Below are 23498 nucleotides of genomic sequence, written 5' to 3'. Positions count from 1 at the left end.
ACCAATAATTGCATGTATCTGATGTAAATTTACTAATGCAAATAAAAATTTTTACATAGAAAATCAGTCCCATGACTAAGTAAATTCACAGACAAACAGGCATCTCTGAAACATATAACAAACAAGCACTGATTCGCAACCAAAGAGAAGGTATTCCACTGGATTTATTTTCAAACAAGACACGGCTCAAGTAAAACAAGTAAAAAACCATAAAGTGTAAAGCGCTTTTCGTCCGGATGATATCCGGACTTCTTCAGGCAAACAGTAAAGTTCTAAATGACACAAATTCAAATAGTTTACTCATAATGCACTGACCAATCAGACAAAACTTTGTGACTGACGAGTTGTTAAAGCAACAACCCCTCTAGTTTAAACCCATGATGTACATTGTATTTTCTTTATCTGATGTAGTTAAATAGTATTCTCTAAGTAAATAAACATTTTGTTCTATTTATGTCATAAAATAATCATACATCCAAATGTGTCTGATATAGTTAAATAGTGTTCTCTAAGTGAGTAAGCATTTTGTTCTATTTACGTCATAAAATAATCGTAGATCAAAATGTACGTGTATATCCTAAGTAGGTTTTCTACACGTAGGTATTATGCTATGTTATACTATAACAACAATTAATTTCGTTAAAATACTGTTCTCCTCTCTTTATTATTACAAAATTTATAAACTAATTAAAATTCGTTGTTGACTTTTTCCAAGCTAGTTCCCTTGCTGTAGCTGCCATAAAACTATAGTGCATCACACAATTAGTTACAATTCATAAAAACGCAAGTAAAAGGTTGTTACAAACCAAACAACAACCAGTGACAAGCATTTTTAACCTAATTTTAATATTACAAATCTCCAGTATTAGCAATATGTGTGCAAATAATAAATACCTTATTCTTTATGTTAAAATTCAGTACTCTAAGGTGACCAAGTCACTACTTTCCCACTACTGAAAATATATGTAAAAAGAAAGTTAAAATAATTGTCATCGCTACAAATCATCAATTTAAACTACATTCAGTGTTATTAACATTGCAAATTAATAAATTTTAATAATACATACGGAATTGTATTGTAGCTGGCATCGTAGTCTTCCTATAAAAGCCTTAGTAGTTATTTTAACCCAATATTCTAGTGAACCGTGCTTATCTCAAAAGGCTTCTTAGTTTTAATATACATGCTATTGAGCATGTTTCGTTTAATCCTGGCTCTGTGCATGCTCTTAAACGTAATTGCCAACTCAGTTCGTTTTTTTCAAGTTCTAACTTCATATAGTTATCATTAAAGTATTTTCCTCCTATGGTTTGGTTATTTGTGTGACTGATCACCATGAAATTAAATTCATGTCCAGCATTTTGCTCGCAGTATCTTGCTAAGGCATTATTACCTTTGTTCCTTCTTATTGCGTATAGGTGTTCATATATTCTATCCCTCAGACGACGGTCCGTCTTACCAATATAAAATGACGGGCATTGTATACATTGAGCTGAATAAACTATTGATCTTGTGTTACAGTTATAAATATCTCTAATAATAAATGGTTCTTTTCTTATTGTGAAAGTATTTGAGGTATCAATAAAGGCACAATATTTACATGTACCACACTTGTGTGTACCTCCGTTGTTTTTCTTAATTTTGCATTTTGTTTCCAAAAGATTTTTCATGCTTGGTCCCCTCCTAAAAGTAATAGTTGGACCATAGTTTATTATGTTAGACATGTCTTTGTCTAGTGATAGACAAAACCAATATTTTCTAACTATTCTCTGTATTTCTACAGCCTCTGGGCAATAAGTGAAAGCAAATGCCAAAGCAAAGTTCTCTCCAGTCTTTGAACACGTAGTGTTGGTATATTTTTCATCTGTAAAAATTTGTTCTTTCCCATCTTCACTATACATGGGTTCAATATTTGTGTTATCTATTAAATTCATTGTTACATATCTATTTAAAATAGGTGTGTATATCCCATTCTTCCTCTTTGTTTTTACTTCCTGGAATATCTCCCTTAAGAAATGACTAGGGTATCCTCTGTGCGTGAACATTCTATATAGCAAATCACATTCACATTCAAAATCTTCATCTAATGTAATCATCCTTGCCGCTCTAACAAGTTGGCCTTTCACCACAGACTTCTTTTGGTGGTAAGGGTGTGAACTTAAAAAATGAAGAAATGTGTTTGAATATGTATTTTTTTCTATAAATTTTTGCTATGCATCTACCTTCGTGCAAGTTTTTACTTAATTCAACGTCCACAAAATTGATCTTTACCTCCTGAAAGTTTTTTGTAAATTTTAGGAATGTAGTTGTTGAATTTAGGAAGGTGACTAATTCATCAGCCTGAATGCTGTCTCCATTAAAGATAATAAATATGTCATCTAAAAATCTCTTGTAAATAAACAATCTTTCTTTCCATTGACTATTTAGAATGAAATTAGTTTCCCAATAGGCCATAACCAAGTTGGCAAAACTCGCGCCTACTGGAGAACCCATTGCTATTCCTGTCTTCTGTAAAAATAGTTTGTTGTCAAATGACACATAATTATTTTTCAAAATAATGTCTAGTAATTGTTCTACTAAGACACATTCATTTCTTGTTGCACCTTTTTCTGTAATAAAATCCACTACCCATTGTATTCCTATATCTTGTGGTATACATGAGTAAAGGTCACAAACATCCACTGTAAGGAAGTTCAATTCATTGTTAAATATTAATGTCTCCATAACTCCCAAGAAAGACCATGGGTCTTTTAGTATTTGTGTTTCCCTTATCACATCGTTTTTCAAAATTGGATCAGCAAGTTTTGCACATGGGTATGTAATAGACTGTCTTGCATCAACCAATGGTCCAAAGGGTGGGTTAGCCAAATCTTTATGAATTTTTGGTATACCAAACAGTTGTGGAATTTTAGGGGACAACATAGTTAAGTAGTGGTTAAGGTTAGTGTCAATTAAACCATCGGTGTATAAGTCACTTATAAACATTTTAATTCTATTATATGCTTGGTTTAGTTGATGTCGACTCACTTCTTCATATGTGTCCTTTTCCAAAACTGATGTCATTATTCTATTATAGTCTTCGTTGTACATGACCACAAGACCCCCACCCTTATCAGGTTTCATGAATCTGAGTGGAAGGGACCTGACCATTGTTAACAGTTGCCTTTCTTCAAGTGTAATATTTTTTGTGTGCCTATCTTCTTTAAAACCTTTCACAACTTGTCTAAACTCTTGTTCACATAACTGTTAAAACATGCCAATAGTTGCATTACATGGGGGGGGGGGTTGAAGGTGCTAGTCGCCCTCAACTATTTTTACAGAAGATAGGAATAGCATTGGGTTCCCCAGTAGGCGCGAGTTTTGCCAACTTGGTTATGGCCTATTGGGAAACTAATTTCATTCTAAATAGTCAATGGAAAGAAAGATTGTTTATTTACAAGAGATTTTTAGATGACATATTTATTATCTTTAATGGAGACAGCATTCAGGCTGATGAATTAGTCACCTTCCTAAATTCAACAACTACATTCCTAAAATTTACAAAAAACTTTCAGGAGGTAAAGATCAATTTTTTGGACGTTGAATTAAGTAAAAACTTGCACGAAGGTAGATACATAGCAAAAATTTATAGAAAAAATACATATTCAAACACATTTCTTCATTTTTCAAGTTCACACCCTTACCACCAAAAGAAGTCTGTGGTGAAAGGCCAACTTGTTAGAGTGGCAAGGATGATTACATTAGATGAAGATTTTGAATGTGAATGTGATTTGCTGTATAGAATGTTCACGCACAGAGGATACCCTAGTCATTTCTTAAGGGAGATATTCCAAGAAGTAACAACAAAGAGGAAGAATGGGATATACACACATATTTTAAATAGATATGTAACAATGAATTTAATAGATAACACAAATATTGAACCCATGTATAGTGAAGATGGGAGAGAACAAATTTTTACATATGAAAAGTATACCATCACTACGTGTTCAAACACTGGAAAGAACTTTGCTTTGGCATTTACTTTCACTTATTGCCCAGAGGCTGTAGAAATACAGAGAATAGTTAGAAAATATTGGTTTTGTCTATCACTAGACAAAGACATGTCTAACATAATAAACTATGGTCCAACTATTACTTTTAGGAGGGGACCAAACATGAAAAATCTTTTGGAAATAAAATGCAAAATTAAGAAAAACAACGGAGGTACACACAAGTGTGGTACATGTAAATATTGTGCCTTTATTGATACCGCAAATACTTTCACAATAAGAAAAGAAGCATTTATTATTAGAGATATTTATAACTGTAACACAAGATCAATAGTTTGTTTAGCTCAATGTATACAATGCCTGTCATTTTATATTGGTAAGACGTACTGTCATCTGAGGGATAGAATATATGAACACCTATACGCAATAAGAAGGAACAATGGTGATAATGCCTTAGCAAGACACTGCGAGCAAAATGCTGGACATGAATTTAATTTCATGGTGATCAGTCACACAAATAACCAAACCATAGGAGGAAAATACTTTAATGATAACTATATGAAGTTAGAACTTGAAAAAAATGAACTGAGTTGGCAATTACGCTTAAGAGCATGTACAGAGCCAGGATTAAATGAAACATGCTCAATAGCATGTATATTAAAACTAAGAAGCCTTTTGAGATAAGCACGGTTCACTAGAATATTGGGTTAAAATAACTACTAAGGCTTTTATAGGAAGGCTACGATGCCAGCTACAATACAATTCCGTATTAAAATTGATGATTTGTAGTGATGACAATTATTTTAACTTTCTTTTTACATATATTTTTAGTAGTGGGAAAGTAGTGACTTGGTCACCTTAGAGTACTGAATTTTAACATAAAGAATAAGGTATTTATTATTTGCACACATATTGCTAATACTGGAGATTTGTAATATTAAAATTAGGTTAAAAATGCTTGTCACTGGTTGTAGTTTGGTTTGTAACAACCTTTTACTTGCGTTTTTATGAATTGTAACTAATTGTGTGATGCACTATAGTTTTATGGCAGCTACAGCAAGGGAACTAGCTTGGAAAAAGTCAACAACAAATTTTAATTAGTTTATAAATTTTGTAATAATAAAGAGAGGAGAACAGTATTTTAACGAAATTAATTGTTGTTATAGTATAACATAGCATAATACCTACGTGTAGAAAATCTACTTAGGATATACACGTACATTTTGATCTACGATTATTTTATGACGTAAATAGAACAAAATGCTTACTCACTTAGAGAACACTATTTAACTATATCAGACACATTTGGATGTACGATTATTTTATGATGTAAATAGAACAAAATGTTTATTTACTTAGAGAATACTATTTAACTACATCAGATAAAGAAAATACAATGTATATCATGGGTTTAAACTAGAGGGGTTGTTGCTTTAACAACTCGTCAGTCACAGAGTTTTGTCTGATTGGTCAGTGCATTATGAGTAAACTATTTGAATTTGTGTCATTTAGAACTTTACTGTTTGTCTGAAGAAGTCCGGATATCATCTGGACGAAAAGCGCTTTACACTTTATGGTTTTTTACTTGTTTTACTTGAGCCGTGTCTTGTTTGAAAATAAATCCAGTGGAATACCTTCTCTTTGGTTGCGAATCAGTGCTTCTTTGCTCTTAGTTTTTGGACGTTCGTTTATTGGTGGTAATCTTTGAAACATATCTCCATTCATTCGTAAATCTAAATCAGTATGTCTTTAAGTACCATGTACAAAGTAAGTTATCCAAAGCAAAGTTTAATATGCTATCTTTTTTCTTGTTATGGGTTGAATTTCAAGGTGATACTATTCCTTCTTACTAGTTTATAAGCATCAACAGCCCACTATGCCACAAGACATAGCATTTCTCCTCTAACCAACCATGATTATAATAAACACCATGAAGCATTTCAGTGTTTATCACTGGAACAGCTGTCACATGGCCAACTCTCACTGCCACATTTCACACCTTCTGAGCTTTTTGATCGAATCATTAACAGTCTGTCTCTCAAGCAATTGCTGTGCTTCCAATTGTGCAAATGCAGGCTGTGCATCTTTGTGCAAAAGCTGTTACATGCAAGATCTGAATAGGGCACCAACCGAGACATATATTTCAAGCTTGAATTCTGCAGACATCACTGGTAAAGGTAGTGATAGTGTTCCATTTAAAGCACAAAGGTTGGATGTTGAGGACTACAGGATTTTCGTGGCACTCTTCGTGAAGAAGTACATCTGGAAGCTGCTGCATGGGGATTATACAAGGTCTCAGTATAAGTCTGAGGCTTGGAATAGCTTGACCAAGGCTGCTTCCAGTGCAACTAGTATTAAATTCCCTGAGGACCAATGTTGTCACCACTACAGTGACAAGAAGACATATAAGTGGGACCTCCTCAGCTAAAAGAAGCATGAAGTTTAGTCTGCAAATACCCCTCAATTTTGTAAGGATACTGGCCCATCACCTGTCTATAAAATGGCATTAATTAGCCAGCTAGTGCAATTATTCATCCTGCTTTCATACATCTTTCTTCTTTTCTCTACTGTACAAATGCAGCACAGGTAGCAAAATGAGGGGCATCTTGAGAGACTAACTTGGCTCAGAGAGGTAAGGGTTAAGTTTGCTTCAAGTCTGAATGCAGGTCAGAGAACAAGCATGCTAATAGCTGCATAGAATTAACCCAAAAAACAAGCTACCCTGGTGGAATCACAAAATCAATAGGCTGTATAACAGAAGGAAGACAATCATGGCAAGAATTAGCAGATGTAGCACCAAGCAGAATAAAATCACTCTCATCAAACTAGTCAAACATTTCAGAGGACAAATAAAGTCCACCAAAGCCAAATTTGAAGTGAGTTTAGCCTCCCAGGCCAAGAACAACTACAATATATTCTTTAGCTATGTCTGCGACCTCAAAGGCAATACACAATTGTGTACAGAGCTCATTGTAAATGGAGCCACCTATACTGAGCCAGGAGACACAGCAAACCTACTGGCCAAGAAATTTAGTTCCACCTTTACCCCTCTCTACCCCTCAACCTTCCTTCAGGAAATACCATCAAATATAACTCATCCTGATATTACTAGGGAACAGGTCCTTAATGCTCTCTCTAAGGCCAAGAACACTGCATCAATGGGCCCAGATAGTATCCCAGGATGTCTTCTAAATAACATGAAACATGACCTATCCAGGCCTCTGGAATTGTTATTTAACTATAGCCTCCAAACAGGCTTCATGCCTCATGAATGGAGAACAGCAACAGCAATCCCTCTGCACAAAGATGGGCTATCTACAGACTCTAAAAATTACAGACTCATATGTCTAACTATTCTTATATATACAGCCATGGAAATAAATATCATGGAAATGATCAATAGTGATATAGTAAACTTCCAAATGCTGGACCCAACCCAGTCTGGTTTTGTCAAGGGCAGATTATGCCTACTGAACCTGGTTGACTTCTCTGAGGAGGTCACCAAAGCAATGGATGAGGGCAGAACAGTTCACACTACCTATCTTGACCTGGCCAAGGCATTTGACACAATACCCCACTCAGGCATTGTTGACAAACTCAGGAGGTTAGTTACAAACTCATATGTCACCCAGGGGATAGCCAAATGGTTCACAGACAGGACCCAGGAAGTTAGAATTTGGGAGTCCACGTCTACAAATATGCTAGTCACAAGTGGAGTCCCACAGGGATCAGTCGTTGGACCACTTCTTTTTGACATTTACTTCTCTGAAGTCCAGGTCAATGTCAGTGATCTCTGGCTGACTAAATTTGCAGGTGATTGCAAATTAGGAGCTGTCATTGAATCCCACACTGATACAAATGTTCCCCAGGAGGTGCTAACACAGACAAACAACTGGTGTCAGAGCCATGGACTAAAACTAAAGGTCAAGAAATGCATAACAGTATCCTTGCAAAAATCATCCACCCCTGGTAACTATCATATCAACAACACACCCCTTAGAGCTGACCCAGTAGTCAGGGACTTAGGGACACACATAGATAGTAATATAGCCTTTGACCATCATGTATCTACAGTAGTGAAGAAATCATTCTATGTTGTACAACTTATAAAGTCACCACATCTCTCTACATTTTTTTGTTATTATATTTTTTATTAAAATGCATTGCTGCTGAAAAAAATGACCAAGGAAGTCATTGTTCCACTGTATTTGGCATTTATCAGACCTATCACTGAGCACAATGCCACCTTTGGTATGTACCTAACCAGGCATATTCAACAACTGGAACATCCACAAAGGTTTCTCACTAAAAGAATACAGATCTTAGGTAAAATGTCCTATGCAGACTGCCTCAAGGCTCTATCCCTGTATTCTGTCTCCTACAGGCTTTTAAGGGAAGACCTATGCCTGGCATACACAGCATTGTCAGACTCCACTCTCTGATGGACCTCCTGCATATCTGCAAAGCAAACAGCACCAGAATTACCCATTCTAAAGACTTAAACCTTGCCTGTGATATAAATAGGACCTGCTGGAGAGACAGGTATGTATCCCAGAGATTACCCCATCTCTGGAACAGGCTCCCCATCCATGTGAAGCAGAGTTCCTCCCTAACTCAATTCAAGTGCAACTTGGATAATTGGATGCGGAACAGGAAATTCTTCCCTGGTTTGGCAATTGTGTCTCTGATGATCACAGGCAACCTATAAATGGTTCATCTCCCAGGCCCTAGCTTGTAAATGTTTCATCTCCCAAGCTCCTGCTTACATTTATCAAGGGTATCAGAACTTGTCAGAGATTTGGGATGAATGGCTAGGCTTAAAAAGGCCCTTTTGGCCATTAGCCTAGTAAATACCTGTGAGACTATGAACCTATAAGCGAAGTATTTTCATTCCAGCACTCTATATCATCTTGAGAAAGCATACCTTAACCTTTATATCTAGCATACATGCCTGTTCCAAAATCTCTTGGTTATTGCATTAGGCAATGAATACATCATCATAATTGTTTGTGGGTTCAATACCCAGCAACAGACATTAGATTTTTTACAGGATACTATTTGTAAGATATTAACTGCAATACTGCATGACATTAATACTTTTTTGCAACTGCAATTATTAACTTTGAAAGCCTATATATGATATGGCATAGTCATGGATATGATTCTCTTTGTCATATCATACCATTATGATTGATTGATCTTCTGAGTCATTAATGTCTTACTATCATATCTAGATGTGGCAAAGATGTATATATTTATTTCTCATATTGGTTTATGCATTGAAATAAAAAGCAATGTGACATGCCATTAATTTAATTCTCTCTTGTTTGTCACCACATCTCTACATTTTTTGTTATTCCTATATTTTTTATTTCACTGCATTGCTGCTGAAAAAAATGACCATCAGCACAGACAGCTAGACCAACCACTACATCCTGGCCCTCCATACCACCACAGGTGGCTGTGATGGCACCACCACAGACAGAAAGACACCCAGCACTTCTGAGTCACAACATCTCCGTGTTGCCTCCACATCTCCTGCCCTACCTGCTTCACTTGCATCAGGTAGGTAGTTCTGCCCTGGCTGCTGGTGCATTGGTAACCTCCAAGAGCACTAGTAGTGAAGTTGTTAAGTTTGTCATCTGTCAGGAGCTGACAGAGTTGGTGGAGACCATAATGGAGACTGGACTCAGGGCTCAAATAGCTGGATTGAAAAGGTTCTGTACTGTCTTGCCAAAATGATTTCATGTCCGACACTGACCCTGGCAACTGACACAGGAGACAATGATGGCAGTTCTGAAGGCGAGGACTAGATTCTCACTGTTTGCAAGCTGTACCTGAATGCACTTCTGATGTCCCCTACCTATCACCAGTCATTGTGTCCCCATCCTTTTCTGTCCAAGACCATCCTTGTCTGTCCTGTTTGTCCCTTATGTCTATGTCTTCTGCTTAATCTATCTTACCTATCTGTCCCTCCCATTCCCAAACACCTTCCCAAACATTCTTCTCACTCTAAAAAAATGAAAAAAACAATTATGTCCCATATATAGTTCTCTTTTTCACCTATCTGTCCTATTGATGTACTTCATTTGGTCCAAATGACTATACAGCATTAGTCTGTTGCCACCCATTCCTGGTGTGGTCACTCTCCAATGTCATGGAATACAGCATTAGTCTGTTGTCACCCATCCCTGGTGTGGTGACTTTCCAAAGACATGGGATACAGCATTAGTCTTTTGTCACCCATTCCTGGTGTGGTGACTCTCCAAAGTAATGGAATTCTTTGTGCAATTCTACATTTATTTTGTGAAGAAATGGATGACTATGTTGTTCTCCCACCACCATCCTGCAAATTCCTGTACTATTTACTCTGTGTCCTACCCTCTGCTTGCCCCCCTTTTTTACCTCTGTCCTGTCAACCCCTTTTTCACACATTTAATCTGGTTAAAAAGAATCACACGCAACACACATAGTCAGAAATGGCCCATCAAAAGCCTTCACTTTTTGTCCTCAGTACATGTACGTAGGTTGGCATCGCAAGCTAACGCTGAGTGACAGTCGATCACATCTAACTTCCTATGGCAAAAGCTGAAGACTGTAACTTTGGCCACACTAACATTGCTCACTTCATCAAATGTACTTAAAACCAATGTTCTATAGGGATACAGCATAAAGGCAGAGTAAAGACACTACTAACAGTTCTTAGGCTGCTAAATGTAACCAACTAGAAATTCATTTGTAGTGTCTTAAGATAATTCATCTGTCTATAAACTGATGTTCTGGCATAACGAGCATCATGGGTTCAATTACAGCTGTATGTCAAATTATTTCATGTCAGTTTCTATTCCTATCATAAGTTTAACTGCAAACATCTGAATTTATCTCTGGTTACAACCATTCAAGAACATAGCATTTGAATATTGCAGCAAGAAACATTTGCTAAAATATTCCATACCAATAGGGAGACAGTAAATTACCCTTACCCTGCTTATGTCTTATTCTTGTCTCTGCTCTCCTATCCCTTCTTGCTCCTTATAGCAAGCACTTTATTGTACATAGCATGACAGATTAATAATGAGGAAACACCAAACAGTAACATACCATAAAGATACCACAAATAAAAATCTTGGTATTTCTCACTCCATATTGCTTTCTCTCTCTTCACCCCTTATGCTTCAATAAACTGTCACTGCCCTTTCAGTTGTGTGAGTTGAACTGCATGAAGTAGGAGCTCCTTTGTGGAGTGCTGTGATAATGTTCACATCTATAGTCTGATGTTTGCATAATTCAAGAGTTCTAGACCAGAAATATGTCAAACTGTTAGTGTGTTTATTGCAGTACTTAATCTGTAGTCGTTGCCTAAATGTTGTTTTGAGCCACTGTTATCCCATGCCTGTGACAGATTCATTAAATATTACACTAAGTGCAGCAATCAAAGAGCATAGTGTGCAATTTTGTATTTAGTAAAAGGCTCTACACTTAGTTTAGAACAGAGAAACAAGGGTAAACAGCAGAATATGCTAACAATAGCATGTGTAGCAGTCACATGGTAATTACACAGTCTAACATGACAGAACTATTTAGGAAGCTATAAAGCAATTGTACACTTAGTGTAGACATTTGCCCTGAAATCCAAAACACAATTACACTTAGAGACAAAAAATAAAACATGTCAGCATACCTTTCAACCTCTCAGAGCAAAAAATCTGGACAAAGCCTAAAATGATAGGGACAAAAGGGACAGATTTTAAATATTGCTCTTACAAACTTAATAAGTTGAAAGAATAATAGGTTTTGCATTAGCATGAATTTGCTTTAAATTCAAATGGTTGTCATTATTTAATGATTTTGATCCTCAGCTATTTGCTAGAAAAGTACAGATTTTAGGAGGAACACACCAAAAATATGAGGCAAAAATCTGGACATTCTGTGAAAATCTGTACAGTTGAGAGGTATGGGATGTTAGCAGTTGCTCCTGCCATTATAAAGCTGTTTAGGCAACAGGCTTTAATTTAAGGTGCTGTTTCTGCTGCTGCTACTGCTGCTGCTAGACCTTGGCCAAGAAGAAGTGTATTTAGACTCAGTTTAACTTACCATGGACTGCATAACACAGAAATTGAAGAACATATGCAGTTAGACAAGGAAACACAATAGGAAATATGCAACCTCTGCTGCCCTCACCGGAGTTCCCAGGGAAATCATGAAGAACCCATCACAGTGGAAATAAAGGTACATGTAGCTTTACATATACTAGCTACAGGTACTTTTCAGAGATCCACAGGGGATATATGAAGAATGTCACAGGCTTCATCTTCCAGAATATTGCATCAGTTTCTAAATGCAATGCTATAACATCTAAGAGAGCATATCCACTTACCATGCACTCCCTGAACACAGAGCAAGAGCCATGAATTCACCCTTCCCTGAAGTTTTGAGGACCATAGCTTTCCCGCACATAGAAATAAGCCCTAAGCTTTGAGCAGGGTAGGAGGTACATCAGGTGAAAATAATGCCTCTCTATAAACTGTCAGGTTGTCTGTAATGATCAAGTAATTATCTACAATGTATATGTAGGCAACTCAAGCAATTTTCATGACTCACACATATGGCATACCTGTCAACTGTACACAAGGTTTGCTTGTTATGCCCTGGAACCATGGCTTGTGACACCCATGAGAAACCTACACAATCTTATCAGGCAAAGATACAATAATGCTCATGCTCAAACTAGGAATATAATAGAATGTGTGTTTGGCTTGCTCAAATCAAGATTCCAGTGTTTAGATACCTCAAGATGTGCTTTGCAGTATGACCCAGACATCTCTGCAAAATACTTACAGTCTGTTCCATGCTGCACAATATCATTCTTAGGAGACAGCTTCAACAAGGACAAATAGGACAGGACCACAATTCCCAGCTCCACAGGCAGGATCAGCAGATCTTTCAGATACAGATGAGGAGTCTGAGGGAGAACTACCAGCCACAAGTGCTGCCAGCAGACATAGGAGTGCACAATATACCATGACGCTGGCCAAAAGGGAAAGGATAGCACACACGCTGAATGCCGAAAAGAAAGAATAACAGCCTTAGCACATACATATGTTAAAATGATGCCTGCCAAACAGCACAAGCTTTACTTAACTATGTAATTGTTGTATACTGCTAGCATCAGACATAGGAACCCCCCCCCCAGAAGACTTCTTAAATCTGTATTATTGACAAAGTATGTCTGGAAAAAGCAGTGCAGTTATATAAATGATCATTGTGTTATGCAAATTAGCATATGTCCCTAATGTGATACATGTCTCAGGTGTATAGAAATGTCAGTAATAACTTATGATCGATGTTTGTAATACACAGCTATGGATTTTGTCCAATATGAGCAGGTCATGGATAGCATAATTCGCATAAGAATAGCAATAAACAAGACTTAAGCATCTACTTTGACTGCACAAGTAACAACAGTAGCAGAAATATATTGACGGTCAGCAATTACAGAAGTAACCATGCACAAATGATTATAAACTATGATTAAAAGCATTTATTCTGCAATACATTTACATTAAATGAAGGTTCTGAGTAAGCAAGTATTAGCTATCCACTCTCTACATTAGACATATATGCAACTCAAAGTCACAAAATAATGTGCAAAGGACAGGGCACAGTTATCATCACATGCACAGGGTGGGAGAACAGGAGGCCAAGCCTGATACCAAAGACGTGAGTGTGTTCAAGTAAAACAAAGATTTATTTCTTAGGCATCCAAGATATGTTTAGCAGTCAACAGTGTTGCTTAGAGAAGTAGTGTGTGTGTGTGTGTGTGTGTGTGTGTGTGTGTGTGTGTGTGTGTGTGTGTGTGTGTGTGTGTGTGTGTGTGTGTGTGTGGTGGTATGGGCAAGAATTTGTTGAATGTGCATTTGTGTCTGCATGAACACAATCAAGCACTCTGCTAGCACTAAGTCCTGGCATGTAGGACAGGTGTGAGCTCTGCATGGTAGACAAGTCAGTTCTGCATTATCACCCCCTATCACAAGAACTACCTGTGCCAGGAGGTGCACTGCTAGTTCTGTGGCCTGGGCTATAATTTGGGGTGCTACTTGAAAGTGAGTGATATCTGCTGCATGAGTTCTCATCATGGCTGCATCCAGTACCATGCCACGTGGCCTACCATGTGTGAGTGTAGACACTGCAATCACTGAGGAATCAGGGTGAAGTACGCCACTACAGGACCAGGATCTTGCATAGCCACATTGGCTAACACCGGATGATGAAGCGGCACTATGACCACATGGATGCTGTCCCTCCCCCAGCAGACATTCCATTGCAGAAACTGCCTGATCCAGGGTGTCATTCATCCTCTCCATGGAGTCACCCATATGGTCCAGGTAGTCCCACTTGTCAGAATGCACAATGTTTACTACTCACACTATATCTTCTAAGGCCATTGTGAAACATGCCTGTGCCTTCATGATGGCTCTACACATGACACCCACCAGAAACCTATACAATCCCATCAAGGAAAGATACAATGATGCTCATGCTCAAACTAGGAGTATCATAGAATGTGTATTTGGCTTGCTCAAATCAAGGTTCTGGTGAACCTGCTGACACACCATCATCAGGAGTAGGACAGATAGCAGGCATGCTCTGAGCACCTCTTACAACCCAGTTGTGTGGCACCTTGCCCACCTGATGACAATGGTGAGAATCGAGTAGTTATGCAACTGGAATAACCATATTACCCTGGTCAACTGTGTCACCCTCAACCTGTCCAATGTCTGAGGTTTCTGTGTTATGGGTATGAATAGACATACTAACTGTGTCCAAAGTATTTGCAGGAGATGTTGGAGATATAGCCTGAATGTCAGACTGTCCCTTTGTACTTCCAAACTGTGACTTTTCATCACCACCATCTAACAACAGCAATTTGCAAGGTAGGTAAAAGTGTATGGCAAAAAGCAACCAGCAACAGGAAAAAAAAAAAACAAAGACCAGCACTCTCTTAACTCAATCCAACAATATATTCTTTATTTAATTCCAAGTACACAAGTGAACCCAAACATGGCAGACAGCTCCAGTTCTTGAAATCTCTTTACTCACAAAGGTATGAGCACTTTTGCAGGTTATACTGCTTCATCAGATACAAACAAGAATAAAACAGACTGGATTAAATACTCAAATAAAGAAATCACATGATGCATTTCACTTAACTCTAAAAGGGACACAGTCCTAACAACACATAGCATTAAATACACTAACTACAAAACATATAAAATGAATAAAAATAGTATATCAAATATGAGTATAGACTCCTTTTAAAACAGTAGCTAGACAAATACTCTATACTAAATACTGCTACTTTATCTGCGTAAGTGCCTACTCTTTAGTTTAGGTTTAATGGGCACCCTGTCATTCAACCCATGCCCATAGTTGCTTCTGAGCCTAATTATCCATTTGGCTTCAAGTTGTTCAGTAGTATTTCTAATATCACCACATCTGGCACTCTCAAACATTCTAGAAATAGCTATAAATAAAAATGTGTGTGTCAAATCTGTCTCCAAGACATGTTTATTAAGGGCACTATTTTGGCTGCCCTTACTAATATGAAAAACATGCTTTTTTATGCGATACTGCAGGGTTCTATCCATTTTCCCAACATAAAATTTAACACACTTTGTGCAAGAAGCTAAATAAATTATGTGTTCAGAACTACTGGTTGCATATATATTAAATGTATATTTTTTTATTTTAGTCAGGATGTAAAAACACGTTGGTAGTATTTATATACTGGCAAGCAGCAAATTTTTCCAACATAAATTGCAGAACAAAAATATGTAACTAAATATATAATCCATTGTGAATTACAAGTAATAGCAGGTTTAATTTCATAAACTCTAGGAGTGTTCACTTATGTAAATTCCTTACTTTTGAAAATAACAGCACTTGCTATACATGCCCCACAAGGGAAAGATCCCTTTAAAACATTGATTAAAATAATTTCCTATAGTCTTACCACATCTATAAGAAAAAGAACACTTGTTATGGAGAATTTCCAACAAATCTTTGTCCATCTGTAAAATAAACCAATGATTGTGAACAATCTGGTGAAAAGAATTAATATTACTCCCAAAGGTAGTAACCAACCTTAGTTCTGCCCAGCATAAAGTTAGTCATTCTTATCTTGATATTTTAATAATTCACCCCTTGATTTATTATTAGTATTATCCAAAGCCTGTTGTAATATTTTAGAAACACAACCTCTATTAATAAATCTAGATGTTAAATCTTGACTAGCAATACCAAATTCTTCAACTTCAGAGGAAATTCTTTTCACCCTAAAATACAAGACATATAATTAATAATAAAGGAACATTATAAATTATGTCTAGGATGACAACTAGATGACTGTAGCAAGGAATTTTTATGAAATTCTTTCCTACATCCAAAAATGAAATTTTGGAAGTATCATAATTTAAAGTAAAATAAAGAGCCCATTTACTATAACTGAGGCGCTGAACAAATTTGAACAAATAAAATTCAAATCAGAAGTCTAACCAAAGAAGCAGTCATCCAAATTATGACATCAAATATCAATAGAGTCAATATAAATGTTATGACTGATGTCATATATAAAAAAATGCTCAACATATCCCATAAACAAGTCAGCATATACAGGAGTAAAAGAGGCTCCCATAACAGTATCCTATAATTGTAATGACTCCTGCCTAAAACAAAAACATTTTTTTTATCAAAATATATTCTGTAAAACACAAAAAAAGGTACCGAAATCTGGATTATATAAATTAACATTATTTAACCAATATTCCAGACCGTGCACACCTGCCCATTAAGGAATATTGCTGTTATAAGGATTTTACATCCATGTTACACACACACACACACACACACACACACACACACACATATATATATATATATATATATATATATATACATATATATATATATATATATATATATATATATATATATATATATATATATATATATATATATATTAAATATAGATAACAAGTATCTATCTATAAATATATATTTATTTATATATCTATATATATATATATATATATATATATATATATATATATATATATATATATATATATATATATTAGATATAAATTCAAAATTATTCATCCTCCTTAAGAAGCTAAAACCAACCACACTAGCAGCCGATAAACTTCCTGCAGATTTCCTTCAAATATCAGCAAAGGCCATATCATATCCGGTGTTAATTCTCATAAATAGGTCAGTTTCAGAACACAAAGTACCTACCCTCTGGAAAACATCCCACATTGTTCCTCTGCACAAAGGAGGCAACTCCTTAGAGCTGACCAACTATCGCCCTATAGCCATACTATCACCCTTATCAAAAATTTTAGAAAGAGTTGTTCACTTGCAACTAATGCAGTATCTCCAACAAAACAAACTACTATCCAATTCCCAACATGGTTTAGACCCTCCCATAGTACGACCACCGCTCTTCTATCTTACACCAGTACAGTCAACCATTACAGAAACAATGGTCTTTTCGTATCATCCATTTTCCTGGACTTATCAAAATCCTTTGACATGGTTAATCACAATATGCTCCTCAATGCTTTATCTAGTCTAAACATATGCTCCTCCACTATACTATGGTTCAACAGCTACCTATCAGAACGCCAACAAGCAGTCCTCTGGCAAGAAAAGCTGTCCCCCCTCTTACCAGTATCCATAGGAGTCCCTCAAGGATCAATCCTTGGCCCACTGTTGTTCTCTCTTTTCACTAATGACATTTCCTCTTCCCTGCCCACTGCCTCAGTAGTACAGTATGCTGATGACACCACAATAATATGTGCTGCTCCCCAAAATAATTTTACTCTAGCTGAAACCTGGATTTCTAACATACAACTACTTCTCAATCCCAAGAAAACAAAACTAATCCTATTTACCCCTAGCAGATCATCTAACTTAAACTATAGCATCATCATAAACTCCAAAAATAATATTCAAATCACACCAACCAACCACACAAAACTACTAGGAGTAGAGATTGATAATCACCTGAAATTTGATATCCACATAGCACAAACTATCAAAAAGGTGAACAGAAAATTAGGACTCCTCTATAGAAATAAAAAGTCCATGACTAAACATACCAAAGCTACTATTGCTAGAACCCACCTCCTCTCCATCCTTCTTTATGCCTCCCCTATCCTAACTAATCTTCACCTTACTGAACTTCGCAAAATGGAATTGTGTTACAACAAGATTGCCAAGTTTGCTACAGACTCCACAAATAGGTCCCATCATTGTCATTCACTAATGCAACTCAAGTGGCTGGAGCTTCCTCAGCTACTACGACTTAATCAAGCCTCAGTAGCACATAAACTCTCTACTACCCTGAGAAAATGCCTGCACTCCAGCTACTAATTCAGCCCCACAACACCACTAGAGCCCTAAGATCAAGCAGCCAAAACCTCATTCATGTAATTAGACATAAAAATGAAGCAGGAAAATCTCTCTTTGCCTGCACAATAGCCCAAAACTGGAACTCACTCCCAAGCCACATAACTACCACTACTTCTTGTACCCAATTCAAACAACTCCTGAAATCCCACTACTCAAACAATTGGCTTTGCTCTTGCTACTCCTCAGGGTAAGCAATAACTATGTACAGTTGCAAGGATTCTGCTACTCTCTAACATTTTCCTTACATAGCCCTGCTAATATCCTTGCTTATTCATCCAAACTCAGCATCAGTACTATAGGATAAACATACTAACACATGTACACTACACTATTAAAGTCTGTGCCTGATATAGGCTATAATCTGTATCTGAGAAAGATATAAACCTTATCAGAGCGCTTTATATTCTCATCTTGGTCTTACTTCAATACCTGTACTTTTGATGTGTGGGTGTGAGCATATACATATGTCTCTACAAATATAAATGTATAAATGTATTGTGAATGAGAATGTATCTAAAAAAAAAAAAGCCTTTTTGATTTTCTACTAATTGTTTGCTCTAACAGATGCATCATATGCTGTGTAAATTTTCATGTTTGTACTACTTTAAATAATGTAACACCTAAATTGTTCTTAAGAATTGATTAGAGCTATATAAATGCTAGTAGTGTAACATGGAACTTTTCTCCCAAGGCCTCTGCTGAAAATGGACCTGTGTCCAGTCGGACCCTCCCGGTTAACAAATGTAAAATAAATAAATAAATAAATAAATAAAGATATACATATCTATCTATAAATATATATTTATCTATCTATCTATCTATATATATACCCCGATATATATATATATATATATATATATATATATATATATATATATATATATATATATATATATTTATACACACACACACACACACACACACACACACACATATATATATATATATATATATATATATATATATATATATATATATATATATATATATAGATAGATATATAAGTATACAATGACAATTATTTCTTTATATAGCATAGCTGGAAATTATGCAGTAGATACACTTGGATTATCTTCCAGTTCAGCCCCAGCATAAGGATTCTATATGAACGTTGTGCTGAGCTGTCTGCATCTCTGTCAGTGGATGGGAACTCCTCTATTTCAGTCGGTAATGTCTCAGTAGGAGGACCACCCTTGGTAGCCATATGTTCATGGGCAAATGCAGCTGCCCATCATCTGATTGCCATAATTATATCACTGGCCCTATGCTTATTTTGGAATATGTACATCCATGGCCTCCAACTAGACCCATGGTGACAAAGGGCCTTAATGATCATATCATTCTCAGCATCATTGTATTGTTGTTTAAGGGATACAGATGTTTTAAGTGTCATAGCCCTATATGAGAAGAAACATCACAAGAAAGAAAAAATCCATAAGTAAAAACAAAAAAGATTGTTAAACCCAAAACAGTAGCTATGAATGTATTTATCCATCATACAAAAATACTTAAAAAAGGAAGGGTCCATATGAGTACATGCAGCTTCATACAGATCTCCCCACACAAACTCAAAAGAAAAAAGAATGATTATTAAACACACAAAATAATCTATGAATGTATCCATCTATCATACACAAAATGCATGAAAAAGGAAGGCTTCCTATGAGTACATACACTTAATACAGATTTCCTCTAAACCCAATGCAAAATAAATTAATTTATTATCAAGTTCCTTCTAACAGGACAAACATTTCTGTCACCCTGTATTACTTTGTAGCATTAACAAAACTAATGTACACCTGTCAAGGAAAAACAATTACCAGCCAGGTAGACATCAGAGCCTTAACATAATTGTTGTAATAATGCAAAACCCATGTCCTCGATAATAAGTTAATACAATAATCTTCTGAACAAAGTGGTCAGTTTTCAAGATTGAAATTTCCATTACACTGTCATCATTATGTAGAAAAATACTGCAGGGCCAAGAAATAACTATGGTATACATGCCCTTGCCAGCAGCTACTGAGAGTAATACAGACTGTAAAGCAATACTTGTATTGTGAGCACAATTCATAGATAAAGTTAAATACATCAGTTTGTTCATAACAGCAACATAAATTTGCAGTAAGTCAGTTGTGAAAGTAGTAACATGGTTTCAAAGCAAGAAGTAGTAAGTAGTAGTATTGATCTCACTGGATCCAAACAGTTATCCTTACTATGATACACGTTCCTTATCATCACAATTACCTTTATATAGTGCACATTCATCCCTCTCAGTACTGTGAGTATGCATATCAGGAGTGAACTCATTAGCATTCATGAATTCCACAATCGGCACTAAGTACAGGGAATATATCATGGTGTAAGGATCCACACAACTGCACGCACACACCCAACATCTGGAAGGACAAGTATTGAGAAGTGTTATCTGCTATGTGCTTGCAAGTGTGAATGATTAGTCTGACTGCAGTATCAATCAGTTTTTCAGTTAGTCCTCTTTGATGTACTCTTACTGAAGGTTTGTCAGGGAGAAAGGACTTACAAGAAAATATGTGACTACCACTGACTGACTTAAGAGAACACTTTTCCTAATATTTATATGAATTAATTATGACCAACATTTCTGCCTCTGACTATAATTATGTCTGCAATTTTAAGGAAATAGATTATTCAGTGAAATGTGTCAACTGTAAGAGAAATCATGTAGCAGTCTTGTTAGATATATAAGCATAGATACAGCAATGGTGTTCACAAAATAAAGAGAAGTAAAGAGGTGCAGTGTTCAAATTTTTTATTTTATATTGTGTGAGGAAAGATTTTCTTCCATGTTGCTAGTGTCACAAACATCCACACATCAAACTGTGAATTGTACAGGAGAAAGGTTAAATGTGTTTTTGCTGCACCTGTGATGTCAGTTGATACTATGTCTCATCATGAGCATATGTAACCTTCTTTTTATCCGCACATTCTATGTGTTTGTGACACATACTGATAAGAATCTCAAGTGTGTCTTGTGAATGTTCTGGGGTTCTAATTCAGAGATAGTTGTGTTTATGTGAATATAATGATGCTTAATGAACATATGTTCATGTTGAAACACAGCAACGTTGTGGAAATATCAGAACTGCACATTTTAACTACCTGTTTCACAATGTTTCCTTTATTTCAGTATTTTTTCTTTTCTCATCATTGTTTGCACATCATTTGGCATTGTGCACTCTGGACTGGCAGCAGTCCTTAGCAATGAACTACAGTTCAATTCCTAAGGAAAAAGTGAAACATTTAATTTGGGCTGCCTTCTGTAGTGCATGCAAGTCAGGCACCAGTGAGTGGACATCAGCACTCTGGATAATACTCAGGGAATAAATTCCACATATCAGGTCATTATCTCTGTGGTACAATATATATGTGAGATGCAGAGGTATAAGCTAGGAGATGCAGGGTTTGAATCCAGTTTAATGAAATGTTATTAATAATGGATTCAGGACAATTATTGACACACATTCCCGAATCTACTAATCCTTCATGCAGGACTAGCTTAGTCCTGCATGGAAGTGACCATTTAGGAGCAGGACTGCAGACTGCAGTGCACCATGCATATTAATGATGCGTGCTGCCAGAGCTCCTAGGCTTACATAGAGCAGGTAAAAGTGCAGGGGGTGTGTCTGAGAGCAGAGCTCTCAGAATAAACATGCCCCTGCAATGTAAAACAGCAGAAAGGGGTATGCAATGAGTGAGACCGCTCAGAGGTGACCACATATCCCTACCAACAGTCCCCCTTGTGTATAACAGCAACAGAATGTAGAAATAAAATGAAGAAACCCTTTTATTCTTTAAAAATCCGATTACAGCTAACCGTAGGTGCACGGATGTGCCCATCACTTAGCTACGGTTAAAGCAGCTTAAAAGGCTGAAGAGGATAACAAGGAAGATATATGCAAATGAAGCAGCATAGCAATAGTGTAGTGGGCAGAGTATTTGCCTTAGGAGCAGGCATTCCTGGTTCGAGTCCCACTACGGCACATTCCACTTTATATGGCAAAGCACGTTATGACCAATATGTTTGTTACATAATCCACCAAATAACATCCCTGCGGTGGTGGTGCTGTGGTAGCGTTGTTGCCTCACAGTAAGACGCTGTCCGGTTTGATTCTCAGCTAGAGCATCTTCTGCGTGGAGACATGCGTGAATGGGCGTACCTTCGTTAAAGTCTGTGCATCAGGGCTGGTAACTCAGCATGTAAAAATCAACTACCAATCATTAGCGGACCGGAGTTCTGCTGTGGTGACCCCTCACCAGGAAAAGTCGAAAGACACAAACAAATCCACTAAATAACATATATTTATGAACTGGAGTACTGCAGTAAATCCTCATGTGAGGTGTCAGTGTCATAATGAGTAAGGCACTAGTAAGCAGGTATAAGCAAAAATAAGCAGTAGTAAGCATATTTAAGCACTAGTAAGTGGCCTTAATCCCGTTTGTGGTAAGCAATGCCCCCACTGGCTAAGCAATTCTAAATCTAACTCTCTGTAAGCAGATGTAACAGCAGGTTAGCAGTGCTTGCCATTGCACAAACCCACTTTCAACTGCTCAAAAGTGCCTATTAACTCTGTAACCAATGGCCCTTGTTCTGCCCATCAACAAAACAAACACCCATACAGGTCTTGAACCCAGGACCTTAAACACCATAGTCCCAGTAGTTACCCACTAAGCTATCACAGAAGTAAGGAAGAATGAGGTAGTAGCAAACAAGTCCTCACCATAGTATAACCAAACTGAACCTGTGAAAGGCATCAGTATACAGTCATATGTACCATAACCCACTACATAACATAAATATGTGAACTGGAGTACAGCAGTAAGCCCAAAAGTGAGGTGTAATTGTAATAGAGTGTTGAAGTCCCCAATAAAACACAAGGACCCCACAGAGTGTACGTACACATTAATCAGGGATGCCAGGCATACATATAAGGTGTATTGAATAATAGCACAATGCCAGAAAGGCATTATAATGAAGGTCTAATGTAAGCAAC

Source organism: Protopterus annectens, chromosome 1.part0 (assembly GCF_019279795.1).
Source record: "Protopterus annectens isolate FY-2018-M chromosome 1.part0, PAN1.0, whole genome shotgun sequence".
Lineage (NCBI taxonomy): Eukaryota > Metazoa > Chordata > Ceratodontiformes > Protopteridae > Protopterus > Protopterus annectens.
The sequence above is the reverse complement of the archived record's forward strand: the minus strand, read 5'-3'. Positions refer to the sequence as shown.